The following is a 25,799-nucleotide window of genomic DNA, read 5'->3' as shown; positions in this document are numbered from 1 at the left end:
ATAATGACACCTTTAATCTGTGAATACAAATCATTTTGCTTAAAATAAGGGAAAAACTTGGGGGGTGGACATTAAACATGTATGATTAGACATCTCCCTTTATAAGTGTTAAAACAAAACTGGGCAAAGCAAAAAGAAGTGGAGCAAAATGGGAGGGAAATAGTCCTGCAATGACTTCAGTATAGTAGACATTTAATAGATTTTTCTTTCCATCTATCACTTCTGTTCTATGAAATCTTCAAAACGTTAATGCTTTGATTTCCCCCCCTTTTCAGAGGCTCTTGAGAGATTCCATGGGTTTTGGTCCCTGATTTATCCTCTTAGCCTCCTTTGAAAATACTAAGGAAATGTTTTTTCCTCTTTTTCTAGCCTTTATGAAACGATTCATTGACCTCTGTCAGTCTTCTGATCTTTTCCAGCCAATAAATCAGTGGAACATACAGAGCCATCGTAAAGCATTAAATCTTTCAAAATGCAGTTTAATGGTGGTGTTTTCCTCCAGTGTACACAGCAGACATCTGTGCTCCCTGTGTTTATATTGCCATCTATCTTTTGGTCAATTTAAAAAACTTCAATGAGTTACAGTGCTCTTGGATCTGAACTCCTCGCTGTGCGTTCATCTTCCTAACACCCTTGTAATGTAAGGATGGGCCGTTTTCAGCTTACATCTGGGAATAGAGCCGTAGAATGAGGGAACTCAGCCACTAGTCCTAGAGGTGTAGGAAACTGGAAATGAATTTCTGGAGTTCCAGTTGAGTACCTCTTAGTCTTGGGACTGCATTGCTGTATTTGCCTAGAATCTGGAGAATGTATTTGAGTGTGCACACAAATGTGCATGCAGGCCCATAAACACATGAAATACCATGTAAGAAATGCCTATGTTTCCATCTAACGCCATATTTATATTTTGTATATTAATTCATATTTTTCCATGGGACTACAGCATTTAAAAAGAAAATAAATTAAAACCTTAACCTTTCGGTTGTTACCTTTACTTTAAACAAATAAAAAACCCTAAACCTATAGAATTGTAGAGTTGAAAAGGACCCTGAAGGTGCTATAATCCAACCCCTTGCAATGCACGAATATCATTTAAAGCATCTATGAGAGATGGCCATCCAACCTCTGCTTAAAAACCTCCAATGAAGGAGACTCCATAACCTCCGGACAGAGTCTGTTCCACTGTTGAACAGCTCTTACAGTCAGAAAGCTCTTCCTGATGTTTAATGCGAATCTCCTTTCTTGTAACTTGAATCCTGCATTCATTTACCTGGGAGTAAATCCCAATGGATGCAGGGGATCTTAATTTTGAGTATACATGCATGGTATTGCACAATTTATAGACTGTCCCACATTGCAAACTGGGGTTTACCAAAAAGCTTCATTCTTCTCCCCATTTAGTTTAGTTTAACATTAAATTTGAGGAAGAGTTCTTTGTCATACTCGAATGATAGCTTGCTACTTTGCAACTTTCAATTGTTCCTTATAAAGGTGTTGCTATACTGCTGCTGGGTCGTTGCTGTTTTGAGCTGTATTTTTAATCGGCACAGCTGACATTAAAGCTTGAAAACATACAGAGACATGGGAGGCAGTGGGATATCAGATTGTGCTGCACTTGCTGTTTCAATATGTCTTTGTCCTGCCATGTTTTCTCTTCACTTTCACAAGCTGAGCTGGCTTCCCAGTGTCCCTGTGCCTAGATAGAATTCATATATGCTTATATATTGTATATATTACAGTAGACACTGTGTGTGTATGTGGAAAAGAGTGTGTGTGTGTGTGTGTGTGTGTGTGTAATATATACTGCTTGTGAACAGTGATGCTATAACAAAAGTTATTTCTAAAGGTAGTACGACACTAGGATAACCTTTTGTAAATGTGCCACTATTCCTCTAACATAGCAAATGTCATTTTGTGTGGTATATGGGTACCCATGGTCATGGAAGTAGTTTTGCCATGTAACACGTTCCTTTTTCAGCTGTTAATGGCAGCTCACATATCTAAACCTTTAATTTTGCCTTATTTATTGATTTATGCATAAATAATTCAAGAAAGTAAAGCAACTTCCATACCAACATAAGAAGAGTCCTTTTGGAGGAGACCAAAGGCCCACCTGGCCTAGCATCCTGTTCTCACAGTGGCTAAGTAGATGACTATGGGAAGCCTACAAGAAGGACTTGAGTGCAACAGAGTTTTTCGCTTATGCTTCCCAGCAACTGATATTCAGAGGAATACCACCTCTTGATATTGGAGGTGGTACACAACCATCAAAACTAGTAGCCATTGAAAGCCTTGTCATCCATGAATCTGGCTAGCCTCCTTTTAAAGCTGTCCGAATTGTCAGCCATTACTACAGTTTGTGCTAGCAAATTCCGCAATTTTCCCCTGCACTTTTTTTAAAATGTGAAGAAGTCCTTCCTTTTGTCTGTCCTAATTTTCTAGCTTTCAAGTCCCCCATCGATTTCTCACCCAAGCAGGCTACAGAGCCTGGTTGCTTTCAAGAATTCGAAAACTCACTTGAACCTGAAGAGTGCTAGGGCATGTATGGCTCGTTTTCCGTGTTTCATTTGAAGTCAGACCGTTGTGCTTTCTTTGAGTTTGCATTGAGCAGAAGTTAATTGCCTTGATTCAGAAGAAGTTTAAAAAGGTGCCTGCCTTTTGAGGCAGATAAAACAAAGGCGAGAGCCTTTGCTAGAGCTGGCTGGCTCTGCTTTTCCAGCACACGACAACATCTTGTTGCAGGTGCTTCTCCCACCCCCCCACCTCCATTAATCTCACAGAGTCTAGTCCTGTTTTTGCTGAGATATTGATCCTTAGAAAAAGCTGTGATCATAAGCCTTTACCCAGTATAACTTAGGAAGGAAAGGTAACTGACTGACAGTAGTTTGTTGTGCATGTAAGTGGTCTTTATTTATATACCACTGTATCATAAAAAATATACCACAGCAGTTTATTACTGTATAAAACCAAACCATAGTATAAAATCATTAAAAGTTAAAAAAGCAAAAGCAAAATAATTAAAAGCAAGCATCAGCAGACCATTGTGGGCGTTGTACTCTTAATTGTCTGTATATGCCTGGCAAAATAGAAAAATTGTCAGCAGACATTTAATAGTTGGCATGGAAGGTGCCCACTGAATCTCTTTTGGCAAAGTGTTCCACAGGACTGGGCTGGTGACACTAAAGACTTAGTTTCTAGTCATCATCAAATGAGAACAACCAGAGAGCCTCCTGCTTGTGGGATTTAATGGCATTCTCCATGTACACTAATTTATATGTGCATGAGAATCTGGTCCATGAATACCTGGGCCCTCTTTGACAGTGTACCTTGATTCTTATATCTGCGTATCTGGGAGAGGTTCACATACATTCCTTCATCCAACTAGATTTTATTAATACAGACTGGGTTGGCATATTCTTCTAGGATCAGATGAGAGGTTGTATGCTCTAGGGATGGGGAAGCTGTCACCGTCCAGGTGCTGGACTACAGTTGCCACCAACCTCAGCCAGCCAATAGTCAAGAGAAGATTGGAGTCCAACAACATCTGGTGGGCCATAGGTTCGTCCATAGAATAATATCATATGGGACCATCTTTCCATTAAACGACTGGACGTTTCTTAGCAGGACCCCTAGGGCTGAGAGAACTGCAACTAAGTATTCAAAGTTATTGCTTCCCCACCCCAATCACCACCTGCTTGTTGCTACTAATATGGTGGCTGCTCCTTCCTAGCTCTATAATCCTTTCACATTCCCTCCTAAGCACATTCATGGTCTTCAAGATAAATAAGTTCCCAGGATAAAACACAATGGGGAATTCAGGATAGAAGACAAATAACCCTTACCTTCTTACTGTTCTGCTTTGGTGGTGATCTCCCCAGCAGCCGCCCATTAAAAAGACTTAATCCTGGAAGACTTGCTATGGCATTTCTAACTTTCCCCAAAGCTCTGATGTGCCACTTGTTTGTACCATTGCCAGAGGTAATCTGGACCTCCCAGCAGCAATTATGGGAAGCAAAGGGAGATGTCAGGAAAAATAGTCCTCCTCATAGTGCCCAGGTGTCTCGGTAGCTACACTGGTCTTTCAGACTGCTTCTTGGACTAAAATCTTCTCCTCTGCTGTCAAGTCCACCATACTAACTTTAGTATAGTATCTGGGAAAAGCTGTGTCATGCCACAGACTAAGAGCCTTTTAGCTTGTGCCAATGACTTGGACCTCTGTCTGGTATTTTGGTTTGTTTCCAGCAAAGTCTTTGTACTTGTGGAATGACTTCCACACATGCAGTGGAACTTTCCCTCCAACTTTCCCTCCCCCTGCCCACCTCAGATCTGCCCTGGAGGATCGGGGAGACACCCCCCCCCCGAGCAGATGTCAGGGTGTGTAGGGTGGAGGAGAGTTTTGTTGTATGAGTAGAAGTTGCTCCATTAGTGCAAAATCTTCATTGGATACAACCCTTTGTTGTGATCTGGAGAGAGGAGGGATATAATATAATAATATTATTATTATTATTATATGAAAACAACCCTGGTCAGTCAGGTGGACTGAGTACCTCCTGCAGACTCTGATCCCCCCCCCCCCCGCCACAGCATCCTGTCTCTGGTGTTGACCTGTTGTTGTTACTTAGAACTAAAAATAAGTCTAATGATCAATATATTCCTGTGCTCTTTGTTGGAAGCTTACATGCAAAACTGAAAGGGAGGGTGCTGATAACTAGAATTGTAGGCTGTGCATCTTTCATGTGTGTATTGCACTGCCCACAACACACACATTGATATGCAGACCGAGGGAATCATTAATGTCTCTGCCCAAGTGTTATGAGCCGAGTTCCCCACCCCAGACAATTTGTGAGTATGCCTTGAGAATTCACCCATTGTTTGTGTATCTTTGATAAAAGCAGATTGATTTTAGAAACCAAAAAGGAATTGTATATTAAGATGCAATGGTCTTGTGGAGTTATCAAAATTGTTAAGGCGCTTGAATACATGAAAAGCAGAAATTTGGTATGCACATCATCTGAGACAGCCTGATTACTAGAAAAGTCTGAAAAATAGGACGTTTTTATGCTTCTCACTCAAAATATTCCAGCAATGGGCAAGTCGAACCACATGGAGTAGAGAAGCATGCAATTTCCCCCTTCATTCACTTCAACAATCCTCAGATTGTGGGAGGGGGTATTTCAAGTGGCAGGCAGGAGTGACTCTGTCTGTAGAATAAAAGCCTGTATATTCTAGCACCGTATACGGCACTGTTCTCATTCCTATATGTCGGGATTCTATTTCCCTAGAAACCAAGTGAAAAAGAAAGAATGAAGTCTTCATTAAGGCAACATTCATCCAAGGAAAAATGTAAAGCTAATGCTTTGAAAGGGGGGGGGAGTCTTTCCCTCCTCTCTCCCCATCCAAACTCAGTTTCTTCTTTTGTGGTCCTACCCTATTACTTAATTCCCTTTTCGGAACCATTTAAATTCCCCCTTCTCTTCTGAGTGAAGGAGTTTTTATATTCAAGAATCTTTCCTTTGTCAGAACCAATATTCTGTTGCTTTGTAACGCTAACCTTCTTGGCTAACTCTCCAGGCAATATTTTTCTTTCTGTCATTTACTGAAGCTGCATGCTTGATTGTTCTGTATATCTTCCTTATCTGTACACATTTCCCCAAAGCTGATTTCTCCTAGTTTTGCGTTTTATCGTCAGATCTTATTCATGATTGGTGCTTTTACCTCCCCCCCCCCCCGCCCTTCACATTTAAGAAGAAAAGTTAAGGTCTAGATAAAGAGGCGTGTGTTTTAAGGATTAAGTGAAGAAAATGCTAGGGCCAAACTGCCTCCCCTCCCAGTTCCCCCCCCTTCTAAAACTGATAAATGCTGGTTCAGATAAATGCCTGCACAATACATTGGTGAAGCAATAATGTTTTTTTATTCTTCCTTAAAAAAAATGAATACACCAAATGCTTTGGGGAAAATCTGTTCAAAGGAAACATAAATCTTTAATTGCTGTTCAATTACTAACAGATCCTTCTCCTGAGATGCTCTATAAGAGGAGCCTATTACACTCATTACGTGTGTGTGTGTGTGTGTGTGTGTGTGTGTACACAGAAGCAATAGCTTAGTGCATCACACATCCTTTGCAGGAAGAAGAGCCAAACTGAATCACTGGCAGAGCTGCCTGTACTGGGCAAGGTATACCATTGGGTTGACTCTGTATCAGACAGCCTCATACATTCATGTCATAATCAGGAACATGTATCTAAAGGACTAGTTCCCTAATGTACGTTAGAAGAACATAAAGCTGAAAAGGAGACATTAGGGTTTCTGTCTCTTAATATCGCCCGTGGCACCCAGTTAGTGAATTGACTCAAGCTCTGCTGCTTTCTTCTACTAGTTGAGGATCTGGCCCAGTACTTTGGAGAGTATCAGCTTCAAAGGAAGACACAGAAATTGATGGCTGCATTTTTCATTTCTCCATCTAGCCCAGCAGCTGAGAAAGAAACATCCCACTTCTGTGGTCGCATTGGCCTTATGTGTTGTTCACGCCAGCAGACCTTAATGAAGCTCTTGCAGTGGATTGGAATTCAGTCTCCTCCTAGGTTGACGGATGTATTGATCATCCAAGGGAGGTGGAAGTACTGTGGGAGAGAACATGGTTGGGGGAAATGCAGAAAATGTGCAAATTTAGGCAATGTATATTAAGAATCACTATTCATTTCCTTTAAAAGTACAGAGGAAGAGGGGAGATTTCTAAGCTACAACTTTTGAATACTTCTGTGAAGAGCAGGAGATGGGTGGAGGAGGAGAGCAGTATGCAATATGACTAGCAAAATAATCTCCATGAACAAATTCCATTTAAATGTAAATTACCTAAAGTGATGATTTTGGAAGCATAGTCTAGAAAAGCAGAATCATTTCCCCCCTGTCCCCACCCCACCCCCATTCAAATATGTGATTCAGGCATCTGCATGTAGCTAAAAATGACTCCCAAACTCTCCCCCACCTACTATGAAGTTCTTAGCAGTGGGCTCCTCCAGGCTGTTCCCCTGAAGCAATGCCTGCAGGTGCTGACAGCTGAGATGTGAGCTTCCATTGCCACAGCCCTGTTGGTGCCAATTAGAATCCTGATGACTGGCACATACCATCTTGGCAGTGCGCTCTGCTTTCTGTTTGGGCGACCAGCTGTATGGAGCCCCTATCATCCCCTGCAACCTTCCCCGGTTCTCTAAACCTCGCCAAAAACAGGGTAGGGAGATAAGGAAATAGTCATATTTCCTGAAATTCCTTTTCTGTGTGAAGCACAGAATTAGCTTCCCTCAGAGTGTCTAATGAAATATATTAAGAGTGTATGCCCCTGCCCTGAAACCTGGTCTTAGAGTGCATTCAGTTGCAGAGAATAGTGCATTAGTTTTCTTTACTATAATGCTAGCGCTTCTGTTCCATTTTCTAATGTTCCTGAAGTGCCTGTTGCAATACTGAACTGTGGCTTTTTGAAAGATACACCAGCATGTCATGCTAAATTTCACTCACACCAGTGGGCTTGATGTGACGCAACAGTTGAACACCATTGGACAGCATCACTACTCTCCGCACATGTGTGCTTCTGTTTCCCCATAATTCACCCATGAAAAGGGCAGGAAAGAACTGTGTGGTGGTGTACCACCCCAAATTTCATCACTTTACACCCCACAATTTTCTGGATTAATGTGGTTGCAGATGGATTTTTTTCTGGAAGCGATTAATACAGAAATGAATGTTAAATTTCAGCTATATTTTGGTAGATTTATGGAAGTGGCTTTGATGTCACATGAAGGCCCAGATATAATGCAGAAATTAACAGAGAAATGGAATAAGTTACTGTGTGAATGCAGCCTCCAATGCCAACAGTGATGCTTACTAAAAACATGGCTGGTTCCTTATTCTAGTTGGGTGAATACTAACAGAGTTTGACAGTCTGGTTGCATAGGGATCTGGTCCAAGTTATCAGTTTTCCCAAACCACTATCTGAAGTTGTGAAATACATATTCCCCTGGCTATTTTCTTAGTGGTCACAGCTGGCTTGCCTTGCTGGCATATGGAACTTAGTGGAGTTATTGTGTCTAAAGATGCATACATGTATGTACATGACCCCAATATGCTGGTGATTGTGCCTCATTCCTTTCTCCAAGTCTCATTTAGTTCAGCATTTGGTTCTCACAGTGGCCAACCAGGTGCCTGTAAGAAGCCCATAAGCAGCACCTGAGTGCATCAGCTTCTCTACCCACTTGTGATTCTCAGCAACTGGTATGCAGAGATATCTTGCCTCTGACAGTGTAGGTAGATCATAGCCATGGGTAGAGCATAGCCATAATTTATTAATGATACGCACAGTTTGGTACATAATAGCAAGATATTGCAAGGAATTATTTGTCATCTGTGTGGTGAGTTTCCTTTGTGTATATATGCTGATTACTCTCTGTACATTTTTCACCTTGTCTAAGTTTCTCCAAAACTTTCCTGGAGGAAAAAAGCTGACGGCTTATTGCTCTTTAGAGACTTGAAAACAAGACCTTGCATAATCAGGGCTGCCTCTAAGATTAGGTAGGGTGAGGTGGCTGTCTGGGAGTGGTGGTGAGGTGTTGGGAGAATCAAGTTGTTTGTGCCATCTGCACTCCTTAAGCTAATTTGTTTCCTTCAGGGGCAGAGGAGCACACTGCTGAAGAGACAGTGTTGAAGAAAGAGTCGACCACCAGTCTGATTATCATTGGTGCATGGATGGGGCATGGCACAGAATCTTGTCTTTTGCCTTGGGCAGCAAAGTGCCTTGGGCTGACTCTGAGAGCTGAAACAGTTAAATTAGTTGACATATAAGATTTTTGAATTGGAGGTGGTGGCTCATTGTAAGGAAAATGGCAGTAACCATGTTACAACTGAAAAAGGGCAACTATTAAACTTGCCCACTATAGGTTGTGTGAAGGTACGTATGCTGGTCCACCATGAAGGACCTCCTTAGTCTTGCAATAAGAAGGGTGTTTGTGTTGTAGCTTGCTGACTTGGGGCAGATTGAAGGCATGTTGGAGAATATTAAGCATGCTTTGTTTAACAAGGCATCCTTTTTTAAACTGTCAGACCCTAAAGACAGGAAAAGAGAAACCTTCAAGAAATTACCGTATTTTTTGCTCCATAAGACGCAACCTAGTTTTTAGGGGGGGAATGGAAGGGGGAAAAATTATTTAAAGGGAGCGCTGAGGAGAGCCTGTATGCATGCCAGGCTCTGCTCAGCGCTCCCTTTCATGTGTGGAACGTGTGTGCGGCGATTGCAGGCTTTTCCCTGAGGAGGAAGAAGGGCAGCCTGTCACTCGGGGAAAAGCCCCCAAGAGCCGCACACACGCTCCGCACAGCTCTTTAAAGGGAGCGCAGGTCTTGGGGGCTTTTCCGGGAAGTGGGGGAAGGGACTGAGGGGCTGCCCTCTGTCCCTTCCCCCACCTCCCACAAAAGCCACGTACCATCCTTTTCAGGAAAACTTTTAGGAGATTTTGACTGTCAGAGATACTTCTATAATGAGCTTTATACAGATCACTTGATGGTCCGAGGAACCCCTTAACAATTTTCATTTGCAGAGACTAAATGTGCCTGCTCAGTGTTACAATGACATTGTTGCTGCCATTTATCGTTATGTTTCTGAGTATGTTCTTGATACATAGAAAGATAAAGGATTATGGCTGGAAAGTTGTAAAAATCCTTGGCATTGCTTAATGGAATTTCATACTCAGAATTATGCTGTTATTGTGCAAGTAACTTGTTTTTTTCTCATAGCTTTGACGCTCGCATTCCTCCTTTGTCTCTACACACTCTGGAAGCAGAACTTCTTTTTTTTTAAAAAAAATATTTATTGAGTTTTTCCACCTTTATACATTAAAAAATCAAAAAGAGAAAAACAAAAAAGTTAAAAACACATAAAGTTTACAATCCTTATTTTCAATAACATATTTCCCTGACTTCCCCACACCTCCCGTTCTTATATTCCAATTAAAATTGTTAATTCAACAAGTTCTTGTCCCCAATTTTTGAGCTTTTTATATTTAATTCATTTTTTAAAAAACACCAATTTTAACTTATAAACATCAGTATTTAAACATCAGTGCTCATTCTTAAAACTTTTTTCTAAAGTCGACCCAAATTCCCTTCCACGAATTCCCCAATTTTCATACTAATAACAAAACAAAATTAAAAAAACCAGATTATTATTCTGCACCCTTTGGATTCCCAAACCCCACCCCACCCTTTCCCGGTTTCAATCCCCAACAAATGACCATCAGTCTTAGTCTACTATCAGCCTGGAGACCTCACGTCCGAGGCTCTTAATTCTCTCTCAATTCCTCTCTGCCGGTTTTTTTGGTAGTCCTTAATATTAAACACCAGATCTTGGAGAAGCTCTGTCCCGATAGGGTCCATATTTCTTCCAGCCAGACCTCCATACTTAAAAGTGGAGCCTGAATCTTGTTTCTTACTCCTTTTAAGTCCAAATGTCCCAAAAGCTCCAACTTTCACCTTAATCAAATTTGTAATCCATAGGTCTTCAGATCTCCACATAAGGAGATCTCTCCATTCTTCAATCTTCAATTCAAAACAGATTTTCATCATCCAGTACTTATTTTCCTTTGTAGCCATCATGTCAGGCCTCTGGCTCTCCTTTGTCATCTGCAACATTACATCTCCTCCTTCCTTTTCCTCAGAAACAACATATATCTCTTTCTCCACACTCTCAAATCTTTCAAGTTTCTCTTCTTGTCCAGCTGCATGGACTTCATGAGTCAAGTCCTTATCAAATTCAATGGATTTGTTTACTGTTAAGTCCAGAGTTGCAACATTTGTAGCCAAAACATCAATTTGGCCTTGTAACTTTCCCAAGAGAAGAAACACTCTGTCCAATTTAGCTTGAATTTTTCCTCCTCAGCCATTCTTGTAATGTCCCAAAATCCCCTCTAGAGGGATTTTGGTTACTTTATCTTCCTTCCAGTTCAAATCCAAAAATCAAGTTAGTTTGTATCAGTTCTTCCTTGTTTTCAACAAAATATAACCAAATTGTAGCAAATATATCCAGCAGAGATAGCAGAAACAAAGTTCTCTTTTTCCTTCTTGACAGCTAATTTGACAGCTGTCAAACTCTTCTATATCTCCTCAACAGGCTCTCTCGCGGATCACTCCCGGGTCCGGGGGGGAGGTGACACTTCAGCTCTCAAAATTAGCTCTTATCCTCCAGTAAAATTACTTATACTGCCAAATTGTGAAATTAATGTCTTTTACCCAATAAAGAAGAAGAAATTCTCTCGACCTTAGTTAGCTAGTCCTTGCTTTAGATTATTTATAAGACGGGGAGACGGACTTCCTGTTTGCGCCTTCCCCGATCGTGCCTAATTCAAAAAATTTTTTTTCTTTACAAATCTAATTTCCGTATTACTCACGGGTTATTGCTTTTAAAGTCCAATTGTTCACAAGAAGAAGTCAGCGCTCTCCAACCATGGCATGCGGCTTCACTCCGCAGGAGAAGCAGTCGACTCTCAGCACCGCGCCGCTCACCCCGTCCCCCGTTCCGAAGCCTTTAAAAAGGCTCCTTCGCGGGTTGGGGGGCGCAAATGGTGCCCACCGAGTCACCAAGTTCACAGGCTTCAGCACCTGTGATTTCTGAGGGTCCCCGCGTCGCCACAGCGGCAAGACCCAGATCCTGCGGAGCCGATTCCCTCCAGAGCTCGGAGGGAATCCGCCATTAGCCGATGGCGCTAACCCGGAAGTGAAGCAGAACTTCTCAATGTCATGAGCTAAGAGCCTTACCATAGGCTGTGTGTTTTGGAAGTACACATTATCGTGTCTCCAGAGATAAAACAAATATCTGGGGTCTAAATCCTGTAATAGCCCCAAATCGTCCCAGCCATGAAAAGCCCTGGTCCTTGATCAAGTTCCCTGATGGCATTCTCCTACTCAGTGGGTCTTGGTTATGTCAGTCAGGGAAGTTATAGTTCCATCTGATATATTCTAGTAATATTCCTGCTCATGGTATCCCATTGGTGATAACAGTGGATAGTAGTATATTGATATGCTTCATTATAGGAGAAATGCCAGAGGTAGTAGAATGGCAGAGATGCTTGTGCTTTCTTTTCTAAAGTTTACTTTCAGATTGGGAGAAAACATAGGTAGCTGTAGTGGGAGATAGCCCCAGAAGCTAAGGAGTGTGTGGAAACTGATTTAAACTTAGAAGGATTGACTGCAGCCTTGGTAGCTTCTCTAGACTGGTAGTCAAGTGGGAGGAAATTATTCTTTGTTGATTTTTAATCATCTTCACTGCTGATGTGCATGGTGTAGCAGAACAGCAAAACCTGTCAGGTTTTCACGGGGCCATCTTCCCTGGAAAAAGAAAATCAAGAGTTTATTATGACCAGTGGTTGCAATTTGTTCAGGACTTTCCCCTCAGGGTCCCATGGGCTCTACCTGGCCCTCCAGTCCTGCCCTGTTTGTGTATCTGAATGAGATATTGCATGCGGTGTCCTTGTATAGTTACGAAACCCCATAGTGTGTAGGGTATAGTATGCTATTAAATCAGTATATCACCACAGCTGGAGGAGAATAGGATTATTAAAACTGGATCTGGACAAAATCAAGATAATGATGGTTGCCAAGTTTTGTGGACATTGTGGGGTTTAGACTTCACTGACCACAGAAGAAAGCACCAAGTCTAGGTTTATCAAGTTCCCACAGGTGCCAAGCATCTTACCCACTAAGGGTGGACATTATGCTGGTTTCCAGCTTGTACTGAATTAACACCATTTTTCTTGTTTGAAAGCTCTGTGTTTGTTGCGGATTATAGAACCCTGAATTCCTTAAAGGTCACTTATTTCTTCACATCACACTGTGATCATCAAGGCTGACATAATGCCATCTTAACAATGCCATCTATGCAATTATAAATTCCCAAGGTGTGTACAAAGTCATCATGTGGCTACTCCTTTGTTATGGTGCACCTTTCTCTGAAACATCTCCAGGAAATGGTTTTTAAGTTTATATTTCAAATGGCATTTTGGTTTGAGTAAAACAGCACTGGGCAATTCTTTCAATTGACATAATCTTTCACTTAGTATTTTAATCTTTCTCCAATTTTTAGTGCTGGTATTACGTGCTTTGTGCATTTTAGCTGCGGAAATAAATTAATGCATCAGTATCGCCAGCCCTCTGATAATTTTATATAGCTGGTGACAATAAACGTAAATTAGATACATTGAAGTTTAATAAATTGAATAATACATTTATGATTAAGATTTAGTATGTTGAATAATTTATCCTTCAGTGACACCGGCAGCTTCTAGCTTTGGAAAGGAGTTTGAACTTCTGTCCAATCGAAACAGAGCTTTATGACTTCTTATGGCACATCAGTCATTGCAAATGATTATGCAAAAGGCTGCAAATAAATATTTTCAGAGTATATTTTCTTCATGCAGCAGTGATTTTAGCAAAATGATAAATCACCTTAAACTGGAAAGTGAACTGTGTCTCAGTGTCAAGATGGATTATAATCTTAAAGGTGACCTGAAGATAAAGTGTGTTGGTCTTATGCCTTTCTTCTCACATCTTGTGTTGCATAAACATAGTCTACGAATTTATTTCCCTTTTACATTAGAAATTTCAATCATTCCACATCTCCAAAGCTCTGGTTCAAGGAAAAGGAAAATCTGCACATGTTTCAGGGCTGAGTCACATATTCCTGAAAAGTGGATTTCAATCATATTTCTTTGGTCATCCCACAAGTCCCTCAGCTGTTACTGGAGAAGGGCACTTAGGGCATCCCCCCCCCCACTTACATGGGGGTTACCTTCCAAGCCGTTGCGTGCATAAGTGAAAATTGCGTAAGTGGGAAGCACTCTCAAAAAAGCCTTTCCAGCTATCTCTCCTGCTCTGTCTCCAGTCCAGACCAAAATATCTAGAGCCAAAGTTGTGGGGATGGCTGGAGCTGGAGCACACGTGGGAAAGTGGCTGCTGCTGCGCTACTCTGTGTGCTAGCTGTTAGGCAGGGGAGGCTAAGCAGCCTAAACAAAGCCTCGCTGTGCCTCTGGTCTCTCTGGGGCTTCCTCCGCCCTCACGGATGTCCTCTTTGAGTAGCAGGGAAGGTCTTCAGCATGCGCTCGCTCTCTATGTTTATTTCCTGGCCCATGTTTATATACGGCACCTGTGAGTTGGCACATAAGTGGGGGCTGCCTGTATTGGTTTTTTTAAAGCAGAGTTGTTGATGAGAGAGCGTAATTACTTTTTAGTGTACGCACTCAATTATTTCATCCCACTGCTGTTTCTGGTCAAATCGGTTTGCAGGGTTTGTTTAAGACTGCAAACACTTGCAAACACCCCTTTACTGGGATGATAATGGAATGAGTGCCCTGTTAGTAATGTTGCAATGGAAGTGCATTGAACACTTGACAAGACAAGAGGAATTGCTGTGACTGGAAGTTAGTGGTGTGTAATTATAAATTAGACTAGATAGATGTTTCTGCTCTGAAACTATAAACTGAAGGAGTGAGGAGTCTTCAGAATAATATTAATGATGATGATAATAAAAATTTAAAACCGCTAAAAGTCAGTTCACAAAATGGCGTGGCTGTGGGGATTTCTGTTTCCAGTCACTAAGGGCAATGAGAATGGTTGGGGTTCACCTATGAAGTGATAGTTCACCTATGAAGGGAAGTTACAAAGTCTGGGGTCTCTTAGTTTAGAAAAAAGGCAAGTAAGCAGTGATTGCGACAGAGGTGGATATGCATGGTGCAAAGAAAGTGAACAGGGAGCAGGTTTTCTCCCTTTCTCGTGATCCTGAACTTCTGGGTCATTCAATGAAGTTGAGTGGTGGAAGGTTCATGACCGACAAAAGGAAAAACTTCTTCCCGTGACGCATAGCTAAACAGTGACAACAGGATGATGTCATGGTTAGCATTCTGGATAGCTTAAAAGTAGGATTAGACAAATCCTGGAGGATGAGGCTGTCAAGAAATATTGGTCATGGTGGTTGTATGCTGGCTACTGTGGGAGCAGAATGATGAACCCTTGGTCTGATTCAGCAGGGATGTTCTTATGAAATCATTATCCGGTGTTAATGTACTAAAATCCATTAATGGCAGTGATAATAGCAACAGGTGTGCTATCTGATGGTAGAACTACACTTTTTTTGTTAGTAACAAAATACAGTAGTAATATGAATGCTAGGAAAGTTGGATGGCCTACAACTGAAACACTACTAGATCCCAAAGAAAAAAGGTATACCAAATGCACATTTTATGGCATTCTTAGGGTCTTGAGGCCACTTTCGCTGTGGAAGGGGGACTTTCTCATGCTTTCCAAATTGCACCTGTTGGGCTACAAATACCAATGCTTGAGATAATGGCTTCTCTCTCAGGTTGAAAATATCATACCTCACAAGCTTGTTGCTTTAGGTTGTATAAACATTGTGAATACTTGTACATTTGCAGCAGGGTCTTATCTGCACTTTTCATGTGTTCTAAGACTCTTAAGGCAGGGTTGGGGGCACATAAATGACAGCTACATCCCAAAAGAGCCCCCAGAAAGAGAACGAGGGCCTGAAATTGTCTTCCTGCTTTTGCCAGATAGTGAGCCAGTTTTCAATGTGTGTCTCTTCCCCACCACACCCAAACCAACCCTCTCTCCCTATCCCTGTTTCTGCTCGAAAATGAAGTTGCTTGCATAAGCTGAAATGCACTCACTGGTCTTCCTCCTGTGTTTTTCCCCAAAATGAAATTTCCTAATGGATTTCAGCTTTTGGCCATCTCTGGTCACAAGCTTCTCGCCCACTGGGGCAAATTAAGGCCCTCAATTTCATTGCTGCCTGCCTTTCATCTAAGCCTCCTATGCCAAGCTATTGTGTTGTACTACCCTGTTATCTCCACCTTTCCCTCTGTTGCTCCTAATACTGTCTACTAAATACAGCCCAGGTGAGTGACAAATTGTCTTATGTTACTATATTTACCTAAAAATGTGCAGAAGAGAAGAAGTTCCGTTCTCACTGTCCTGGTTAGCCATTCCAGTTTCCCTGCATTATGCATATACGGGTCAGTTTCCTTTCGTGTATTGCTTACAAAGGGTTTTGTCACATTCTCATTATGTTTCGAAAAGTTCCTGTTAAAATGAATGGTAACTGGATCAGATCCAAAATCAGTGCCTGCAGGTATATTGTTATCACATGAATGGACCCACAGTGTAGGTATTTGAGGCCCTCTAGTGTCTTGACAGTGTTAGATCCATCATTTGCTAGGAAAGATGATTATTCAGCTTCGGAAATGGATTGCCTGCCCTGTCCAGCAGTCTAGAGCAGGTGACAATATTACAGAGATGCTGCTGCTCCCATTGCTTAATCAGTGGCAAGCCATTATCATGATGATGAAATTATTTCATGTACTGGGGATAGTTGCCCTTGCTTCTGATCATATGTGTGTTTGCATGAGTATGTCCTTAAAGTCAGAAGTAAATAATCAGAGGATACTCTGCAAAGTATGTGTCTCTTCTTTCATAGTTCAGTAATGAAGGATAAGAGTGCGTTTGATGTGGGAAATGGCTTCAGTTCCGTCTGGAAGTATTAATATATACAAATGATCTTTAATTTCTGCGGCAGAATGCCTGATGGGGAAAACTGTAATACCTTTGGCAAGTGTGAAGTGCACACTTTTATGGAAAGTGAACATTAAAAAGCAATATTGTAAGCACTGTATATAACTTTGCTTATATGTCAAGGCAGAACGAGCTGGAAGAGAAAACTGGCATTTAATAGATGCCTGAAAATTGGAGGAATTAAAAATGCATACATTTGGTAATGCCCATCTGTTACTTTATTTTGCTAAACTTATTCATATGATTTGGTATGCAACTTGGAGGGCAAGATATATTTTTTTGGAATGATGTATATTTTCCCTGTAGCAAATTAGGCCTTTAGGGGAAGAGGGAACAAATTCAACTGCACTTACTGCAAATATGCCTACTGGAAGCCCAGGAAAACTGGTGGGAATGTGTGCTCCTTATTTCGTTTTCCTTTAACTCTGGCTTAGTTTTCTTCCACTTATGCACTTTTTTGTGTTCTGGAAATTTAGCACTGAAAAAATTATAGGTATATCTTGCACATCTTTAAACCCCTGGCTGCCGTCCCTTCTTTTGTGAAAGTGGCAACATAACATTCTGCATTTCAATTCAGTGCTTTGCCTTTAAAACAGAGGCAAATTGGTTAGCAATTATGTCTGTAATTTGACAACTTAGTGCTTTAAGCATATTTATGGATGTGTTTGAAATCGCAAAATACGTCATTTGCGACATGAAGCTGTTCTGAGGAGAAGATTGAGTTCCCTAGACAGCATTATGGATTTGGGTGTGTACAGTTCTCCCCTTGCATTATAGCTCCCATCATTGTGCGTACCAAATGCATTTCAGACTTACTGTTTTGAGGGATACATTCCAGCATGGTCTTTTTTCCCAATGAACCCTCGTCCTTTGCAGAGGATTCTGGGGCATATTCTAGCCCAATCACAGTTAAATGTAAGGGGGACTGGACAGCTCTGGACAGCTCATGTTTCCTTAGGTGAATTAATAGTGTATCTACCAGAGATCTAGCATTTATTCTCAGTGCTCCCTCCCTGATTCTTTTTCTACAAGTTAGTTTCTTTCCCTCGCATTCTCATACATTTGCCACATTCATTATATCATGACTACCTTTCCTCATTGCTGTAGGGAATAGTGATTAAATGGTTAATGCTTGAGGCTGACAACTAGGATAGGGGATTCTACGGGTTTGTCTGCACCATAGTTTACTGTGTGTTCTCAGCTGCTTACATTCCCATTAATTTGCATAGTCCTCAAACAACACCAGTCTTGATGCTTTTCCCTTGTAAATTTGGGTTTACCCAATACAGCGATGATCTAATAAGTTGTGGACAATCTGGCTCAAAACTGCTTCACTTGTGGTCACAGACTATTTGTTTCAGTATTTTGCCGTAAGGTGGATCGATGGTCACTTTCTGCTACTCCCATTTTCTTGCCCACTGCTTTCCATGCGTTCATTTCTTAGCAGGCGGCAAAAAGAGTACAATGAAAGCCCCTTTTCAACAGAACCCATCAAAATGACTCACCGCTCTGACTTCAGAAGCAGATTATAAGAAAAAACAGTTGTAATCTTTTGTATCGTTAACCTGTTCTAGGCTGTAAAACTTAACAGGGCTTTCCTCATTTAGCTATTTGCTTGAAATATTTTCAGCCCACCCTTCTTCACAAGGGACCCCAGGGTGGGGTGCAGTAGCGCCATTTGAAAAATAATAACCATCAGCACAATGATAATCAGCACTCTTGCATCTGCCCGCAAGACAGGATTTTAGGTAGCTCTGAATTTCACAGGTTCCTTTTTATCTGACAGGTATTGTAGCTCTGAATGCAGTGCTGTGTCCCTGCCTTAAGAAGATCTCCCTGCGCTCAGTAGTTAAACAACTATTACACTGGCAAATAGCAACAGTCCAGGTACAGGCTTGCTTGGAGGCAACTTGGATATGTTCTAGTTTGGCTTCAGGGCTGGCCATGCCGCTGAACCTGCCTTAGTAGCCATGGTTGATGACAGTTGTTGGGAGAAAGATAGGTGGAATGTGACCCTGCTTGTTCCCCTTCATTGATTGGCAGTTTTCAGTACCATGTTATCCTTTTGGAGCATCTCAGGGAGGTGGGGGTTGGGAACCCTATGCTTCAGTGGCTCTGATCCTACCACCAGGGCCATTTCCAGAAAGTAGTTATGGGAGGCTGAGCACCATGGGAGTTGTCCTGTTGTGCTCAGCAGGGTTTCATCTTGTTCACTAAAGCAGCTGGTGGCGGCGGCAGTGTAAGTTACCGGTACCAACATCTGAAAAGAACTGTGATTTTTTTTGCTGGATGGGTGGAGGGAAATAGTTTATTGTTATGAGAAAGTGACCCTCCAAAATTAATAATTTGTTCCCCCCCCAATGCTTTTTATTGAGATTTAAGAACACCAACACCAACCAACAAAAACATCAAATCTTTTTACATATTACATATTACATATATCCTACTTTATGCTCCATAGAGCTGTTGACTTCCGTCCTTCCCTTCTGCAAGTTTTCTTATTCCAATCTATAATTCACAGTTTCATTGGTTAAAAATTACTCTGTGACATAAGATTTAATTCAATCCTGCCAACGTTTGCATATTTCTACAGTTCTCACTTATATAAACCATAAATTTACTCCATTCTTTTTGGTACTTTGTCTCCTCCTGATTGCGAATTCTGTGTGTCAATTTTGCCATTTCAGCGTATTCGACCAGCTTTATCTGCCATTCCCTTACAGTCGGAATCTCCTGTGACTTCCACTTTTGGGCCATCAAAACTCTAGCTGCTGTTGTTGCATACAGATATAATCTTTGGTCTGTCTTCATAATATCTTCTCCCACCAAGCCTAGCAGAAATTCTTCCGGCTTTTTTGGAAAGGTATATTTAAACATCTTTTTAAACTCATTATAGATCGATTCCCAAAACTCTTTTATTTTATTACATGACTACCACATGTGGTAGAAATCGCCATCCTTTTCCTTGCATTTCCAACAAGTTTTGCTACTTGTCCTATACATTTTTGCCAGCTTGGTGGGAGTGAGATACCAATGATAGACCATTTTCATAACATTCTCTTTTAAAGCAGAGTATGCAGTGAATTTTAGAGTCTCGTTCCAAAGTTTAGCCCATGCATCATAGTCTATGTTATGTCCCAAGTCAATAGCCATTTTGTCATGGCTTCTTTTATGAACTCATCTTTTGTGTTCCATTCTAATAAAAGATTGTACATTTTTGTTTGTACAATGTACAAAATTAATAATTTGGAAATGAGTCACTAGGTGCAGACCAGTACTCTAGCAGTTTTTACTTCTGGGTATAGATAGTCCTATAGCCCTTTAAATATCTCCAAAAGACATCTCTGCTGATCATGGAATCCTAGATCATGATCTTTTGGTAATACAGTATACAAATACTGTAGTCAAAAGTTATTTGCTTAACCCATCAATCACCTAAATGGCACCACCTGACCTTATTACGCCACTGACGATGGCGCACTCCTGATTTCTCTTTGGGAAGGGGCAAAAGTGTGCGTCGCCACACCTTCCTGCAGGTATATTGTTACCCCTTCCGGCCAGGGTTGCTGTTTTCCCTGGTGGTGTTCTGATATGTTATTTTACCTGGCGCCACCTGCATGCTGCTTTCCCTGGCGCGATCGGTGGTATGTTTTTAGCAGCGTGAGACTCCCTAAAAAAAGCTCAACAGCTTGGAGGGCATTTTTTCCAAAGTATTATTTATTTAATTTTTCAGAGGACAAGCCTTATATTCCCATAGCTCCCAAAGTCCAATTTATAGGTCTCTATAAGGGTGACTAACCAAGAGACATACATCACCAGTTCTCATGAGCTTCTCATCTCAGCCCTGCTAAATATGTTGTGTGAATCATCAGAAGCACCCATTCCAATTTGATGTGTTGCCACAAGCCTTCTTAATGTCTGTTGATCCAGCAGGGTGCCAGATCACGATCATTTTGCATGTGATAAATGAATCAAATTGCTATATGCATGTTGCAGACTGGGCTAGGCAAGGAAATAAAACTGGCTTCTCACATGGTGTTTTTGTGAAGCAGAACATTAGGTATTCCAGACTCATAGCTACACTTTTTGCTTATGTTGAACTGCAGTAGAATAGTAGAATCAAGCTTTGTTACACATCTGTCCTGTTCTTGGCCCTTTGGCAATGACTGGCTTCTTCTTCTAGCTGTGCTGAAACACTCCTTTCCCCTTCCCTCGTGAAAGAGGTTTCCATTTGTCTGCCTGTTTCTTAGGGCACTTTAGAAATTCTTTAGAACCTTGGTGGACTTGGTTGAGCTAACTTCATTGCTGTGAGATGGCCATGGGTGGTGTTTCCTTTCCATTAAACATTTGTCCAGAATTCTTCAGCCTCCACCAGCTGCCTGCACTTTCTGATCTGAAAAAGGTTCATGGGACTTGCATGGCAATGTTTTCCCCCTTATGCTTTAATTTCAGTATGGGAAGCCAGGGAGGCCGGCTTGCAAGTGCTTGAATTCTTTAAAGGTAAAAATATGGTACTTAAAAAAACAACAGCAATCAAACGAACAGCTGTCGGGTGCATAGTAGGCAGACCCTTCTAAGCTTACAGAATAGCCCAGCTGAAGGCATCATGGCATTTTAAGGAACTTCAGGCACCCAGGAAGACAGCAAAGTACAGACCACCAAAAGGATGATTTGTGCAATGAAATAAAGAAACACCTCTTAGGCATCTTGAAAGCGAGTGCAAACAACCTCTGCACCTCAGTGATGAGAATGTCACTGAGGATATTTGCAGAGGATGCTGGAATAGGTTGACCTTGGTCTGTTTCAGCAAAGCACTTCTCATTATGATAAGCAAGAGTGCATGGTTGGGGCAGCTTAACACAGTTAAGGTAGGCTTAAGTGGAGATCCTGAATATGCATTCTTGTATTGTGATTTTTAAACATGTCGTGTTTGTTTCATTTTTAAGTAGGCCTGCTTCAGAAGTATAAGTCAGTTCTTGCCATCCTATTCTATTTCTGAGTCCTTCTGTTACTTCACTAATGCACACAATCATGTTGGCCTGGAATGTTATGGCAAGATTTTTCCTCAAAGGTTCCACGGTGGAAGTTTATGATGATGGAGACAAACCAAAGTGCAGTAAGAACAATTGCCACTAGTTGTCGCTCAATTACCATTTAAAAGATGGAATACCTTTAGGAAAAAATTGCACCGCAGCTGCTCTTGCCAGTGGGGGGGGGACGACAGCTTTTCATGTTCAGCTGCTGTTGAATCTTGATTGTGGGGTTTACACAGATTGCTAAATGTGTAGGAAACTCTTTTTCTCTTTCAGATATTTTTGATAGCCAGAAATATGTTCTCTCTCTCTCTCTCTCTCTCTCTCTCTCTCTCTCTGTGTGTGTGTGTGTGTGTGTGAACATTATCAGGCTTTCTTTTTAATTTTTAATGTATTTGGCCTGGATGTTGTTGTTGTTTAGTTGTTTAGTCGTGTCCAACTCTTCGTGACCCCATGGACCAGAGCACGCCAGGCACTCCTGTCCTTCACTGCCTCCCGCAGTTTGGTCAAACTCATGCTGGTAGCTTCGAGAACACTATCCAACCATCTTGTCCTCTGTCGTCTCCTTCTCCTTGTGCCCTCCATCTTTCCTAACATCAGGGTCTTTTCCAGGGAGTCGTCTCTTCTCATGAGGTGGCCAAAGTATTGGAGCCTCAGCTTCATGACCTGTCCTTCCAGTGAGCACTCAGGGCTGATTTCCTTCAGAATAGATAGGTTTGATCTTCTTGCAGTCCATGGGACTCTCAAGAGTCTCCTCCAACACCACATTAATTGGAGGAAATGAATGAATACATGGTGGAAATACTGCATTAGAGGAAGGGCCATAACTCAGTGGCTGAGTATCAGGTTCAATCCCAGACGCCTTCGGGTGGAACTAGAAATGTCCCCAGGCTGAAACCCAGAGAGCCATTGCCTGTCAACATTGACAGTGCTGAACTGGATGGACCAGTGGTCTGACTCTGTGTAAGGCAGTTTCTAATATTGCCAATGCTGAGAGAACAAACACGAAAGTAGTGAAACATGTGGGTCAAGTGATGACAGACAGACAGACAGACAGACAGACAGACAGACGGTGCAAGACTTTTAAGATGATTCTGCTCGAAGTGGAATTGGAAGGCAGCTTGACTTAAGCAAATAGGTTTGGGTGGTAAATCTGTTAAGATAAATGTAATAGGATGCTAGTCAAACTGTTGTGTCCTCAAAGACTTAGTGAATGTTTGTAAAGCCTACCAACCCAGCAAGCTGCTACAACAGATCTTTAAAAAAGGCATCGAGCTTATGAACACTGAAGCCTTGAGGAAGACATCATCACTTAAATGAAGATGATGGAGTACCCTATGTGCTCATCTTAATGGATGCTGTTGCTGCTTCCTGAGCACCTGGCGGGGGTGGGGGTGGGAGATCAGTATAGATTGTCACCTTACATTATTAGTATTTATGACATGAATTGCCTAAATTTTCTTTGCAGGCCTTGATTGCGCTTGGTGCTCGGAAATTATCGAGTCAGAGGCAGTTTTCATTTAAACCACGGAAGCCAAAATTACAGGAAAAATGCAAAATGTGGCCTCTGTATTCGTGTGTCTGTATGTGCTGCTGTAGACCATTGCTTCTTATAGTATCTGCTGGTGCTGGGATCCACTGTGCTGGTTCTCCCTGGGAGGAAATAAATAAATAAATCTGCAGACAAGGAAACTAGCTTGAAGCCTTGGTATGCTTGTTAAGGTGTGAATCTAATGGGACTGCTGGAAGTTCAAAACATCTGGAGGGTTCAAGATTGGTGAAGGCTGGGTAAGCTTGCAACCAGAGTAGACTAAAACAAGGAGACTTGGGTTCAGATCTCAACTCAGCCATGAACCCTACCTGTGGCTTGTCATACTATCTTAGCCTAATCTTTGCTAAGATAGGTTGTGATGAAAAAAAAATGAGAGGAAGATTTATATTGTACACTGTATATTGTAAGATGTATATTGTACACTGGCCTGAGCTTCTTTGGATAAAGGCAAGATTGAAATGAAACAAACCAATAAATAGAAGGGAAAACTGAGCAAGACAAGGCAGGGCAGGGACAAAGTGAAGCAGATCAGAGAAAATGTGATGGGTATGTCTGTGCATCTGTGGAGTATGTGGGGAGAGGGAGGAGAGATCAGTCTATTCTGTAAGCAGCAAAATGGAAACCCTGTGGCTGCTTTATCAGCACAAAGGGCTGAGCTGGCACAGCAAGTGGTTACAGGGCTAAGCAGAGATTATAAACCCAATTTGAACTAATTCTGGTATAAGGTGTAAGACTGTGTAACAGTCTTGTTTCCTACATACGAGGTTCCAGCATTTGTGTGTTGTTGTTGTGAGTACCTTGGTTTGTTGATTATGCAAAGATGTCTCTAGGTGACTTTCTTACACAGTAAAGAAGCAACCAAGTTGTACAATAAAACAAGTCCAACAGGAGCAGGTGCCTGGTATTTTGTTTGTTTGTTTCCCTCTTTTTCTTTTGCTTGCAGCAGTTGGTATAAGATAGGTCAGGTGGCCCAGTCGAAAAGTCCATACTCCTGGTGGTGCTCCACACAGCTACAACAACAACAATTTATTATTTATACCCTGCCCATCTGGCTGGGTTTCCCCAGCCACTCTGGGTGGCTCCCTACAGAATATTAAAAACACAACAAAACAAAATACAAACTATACAATAAAACAGAAGAAAAGTTTTGTTTTTAAAAAGTTACATTTATACTAAAATTAAACTAATCCCCAGCCCCAACTAAACGTTTATCCCACCCCCAACAGAGAAAGAAGAAATAAAACAATCAAAATTTAAAAGGCCACAGATTAAAAACTATTTTAAAACATTTTTTACATTTGCCCCAGTTTGTTCCAGTCAGTCTGGGCTCTTCAGGACTCCCAGGAGTCTCTTATGCTGAGCAGAGTGAGTCTGGTCTCCGCCCCATAGGCCAGGTGGAAAGGGCCTTGCAGGGCGCGGCCTCCAGACTCACAGCAGGGCAATGTCCTTCCGGTCTCCCAGGAGTCTCCATGATGTTAGAAAGGTTCTTAATGCAGGCCCAGGCCCATAAAAATGCAGACCTTGTTCTTTTGCTATTGTTGGCTGGGCCTTGCATTGCAGCATGAAGGGTAAGTAGCCTTTACACATTAAGGTAGTTTAGAGATTTTTTTGGGGGGTGGTGGTGCAAGGATTAGCTGCATGAGGGAGTTGTCAGATTGAAATCCCAAGTTCTGCCTAGCTCTAGACCTGTTGTGGGTCCAGGATTTGGCATTTTGTCAGCCCCCCTGTTGTACTGTCGCTTGTTTGGTTTGGAGGCATATCCGTTTGTCACATCAGATATGGAAAAGGTGGGGCACTGAGGCAGATGGCTCTGCCTGGTTCTTGTAGAAGGACCAGCGACGCGGACTTATAAAAAATATTGGGGGGGCCCGGGAAAGCTCATGAATAATAAATAAGCTCATGAATATGCAAATAAAGTGGCGCCGCCTCCTCGTGAGCGAATAGGGGAGAGCGTGCTGCGCCTATTAATCAGCTCCAAAGGAAATTGGGTGGAGCTTTTGCTCGGGAGGGAGGGCAGGAGGCATGCAGCCCGCCCCCCCTGTGCATTTTGGGCTGGGGGAGGGGCGGCGATGGCGCTCTGCTGGAGGGGCGCCGGAGATTATTGGGGGGGCGGAGCCCCCCCAAACGAATTTTTGAGGGGGCTCGGGCCCCCTCAAGCCCCATGGAGTCGGCGCCTATGAGAAGGACTGCCTTTCATATTACTGTGAGAAAATGTGTGCTTACACAGCTACGTACTTGAAGAATTTGTCTGAAAACCAATCCAAGGGGAGCTTTTCCTTCTGCTTTCGTTGTGGATTGCTTTGTGCTAAAAAATGTATCCTCCTCCACTCATAAATCTGTCACACCATTCCTTTGTTTGCTTTCTCTGATGGCAGTTTTTATTCCGCTGCATACTGTTTACTGCATGGTTTTTGCAGTTTTAGATGAAAAACAGAATGAAAAGTCCCAACAGGAAATTAAAAGTGCATAAAACCCTAAAATGACTTTTTAAAAAAGAAAAAAACTATTTTTTTATAAGATATTTATTAAGATTTTTTAAGGTATTACAGTAAAGTGAAAAAGAAAAGAAAACAGATAAATAACAAAAATACAAAATAAGA

The 25,799-nt window shown here is 41.8% G+C and overlaps 1 protein-coding gene across 8 annotated transcripts in view; it reads left to right on the top strand.

Annotated features, from left to right (window-relative positions):
- The window catches only part of TSPAN4 (tetraspanin 4), a 502,529-nt gene that overhangs the window by 106,212 nt on the left and 370,518 nt on the right, over positions 1 to 25,799 (top strand). The window lies entirely within an intron of this gene.

This window comes from Podarcis raffonei, chromosome 1 (assembly GCF_027172205.1).
Source record: "Podarcis raffonei isolate rPodRaf1 chromosome 1, rPodRaf1.pri, whole genome shotgun sequence".
In the NCBI taxonomy this organism is placed as follows: Eukaryota; Metazoa; Chordata; class Lepidosauria; order Squamata; family Lacertidae; genus Podarcis; species Podarcis raffonei.
This window is presented reverse-complemented; position numbering and strand designations above follow the sequence as displayed.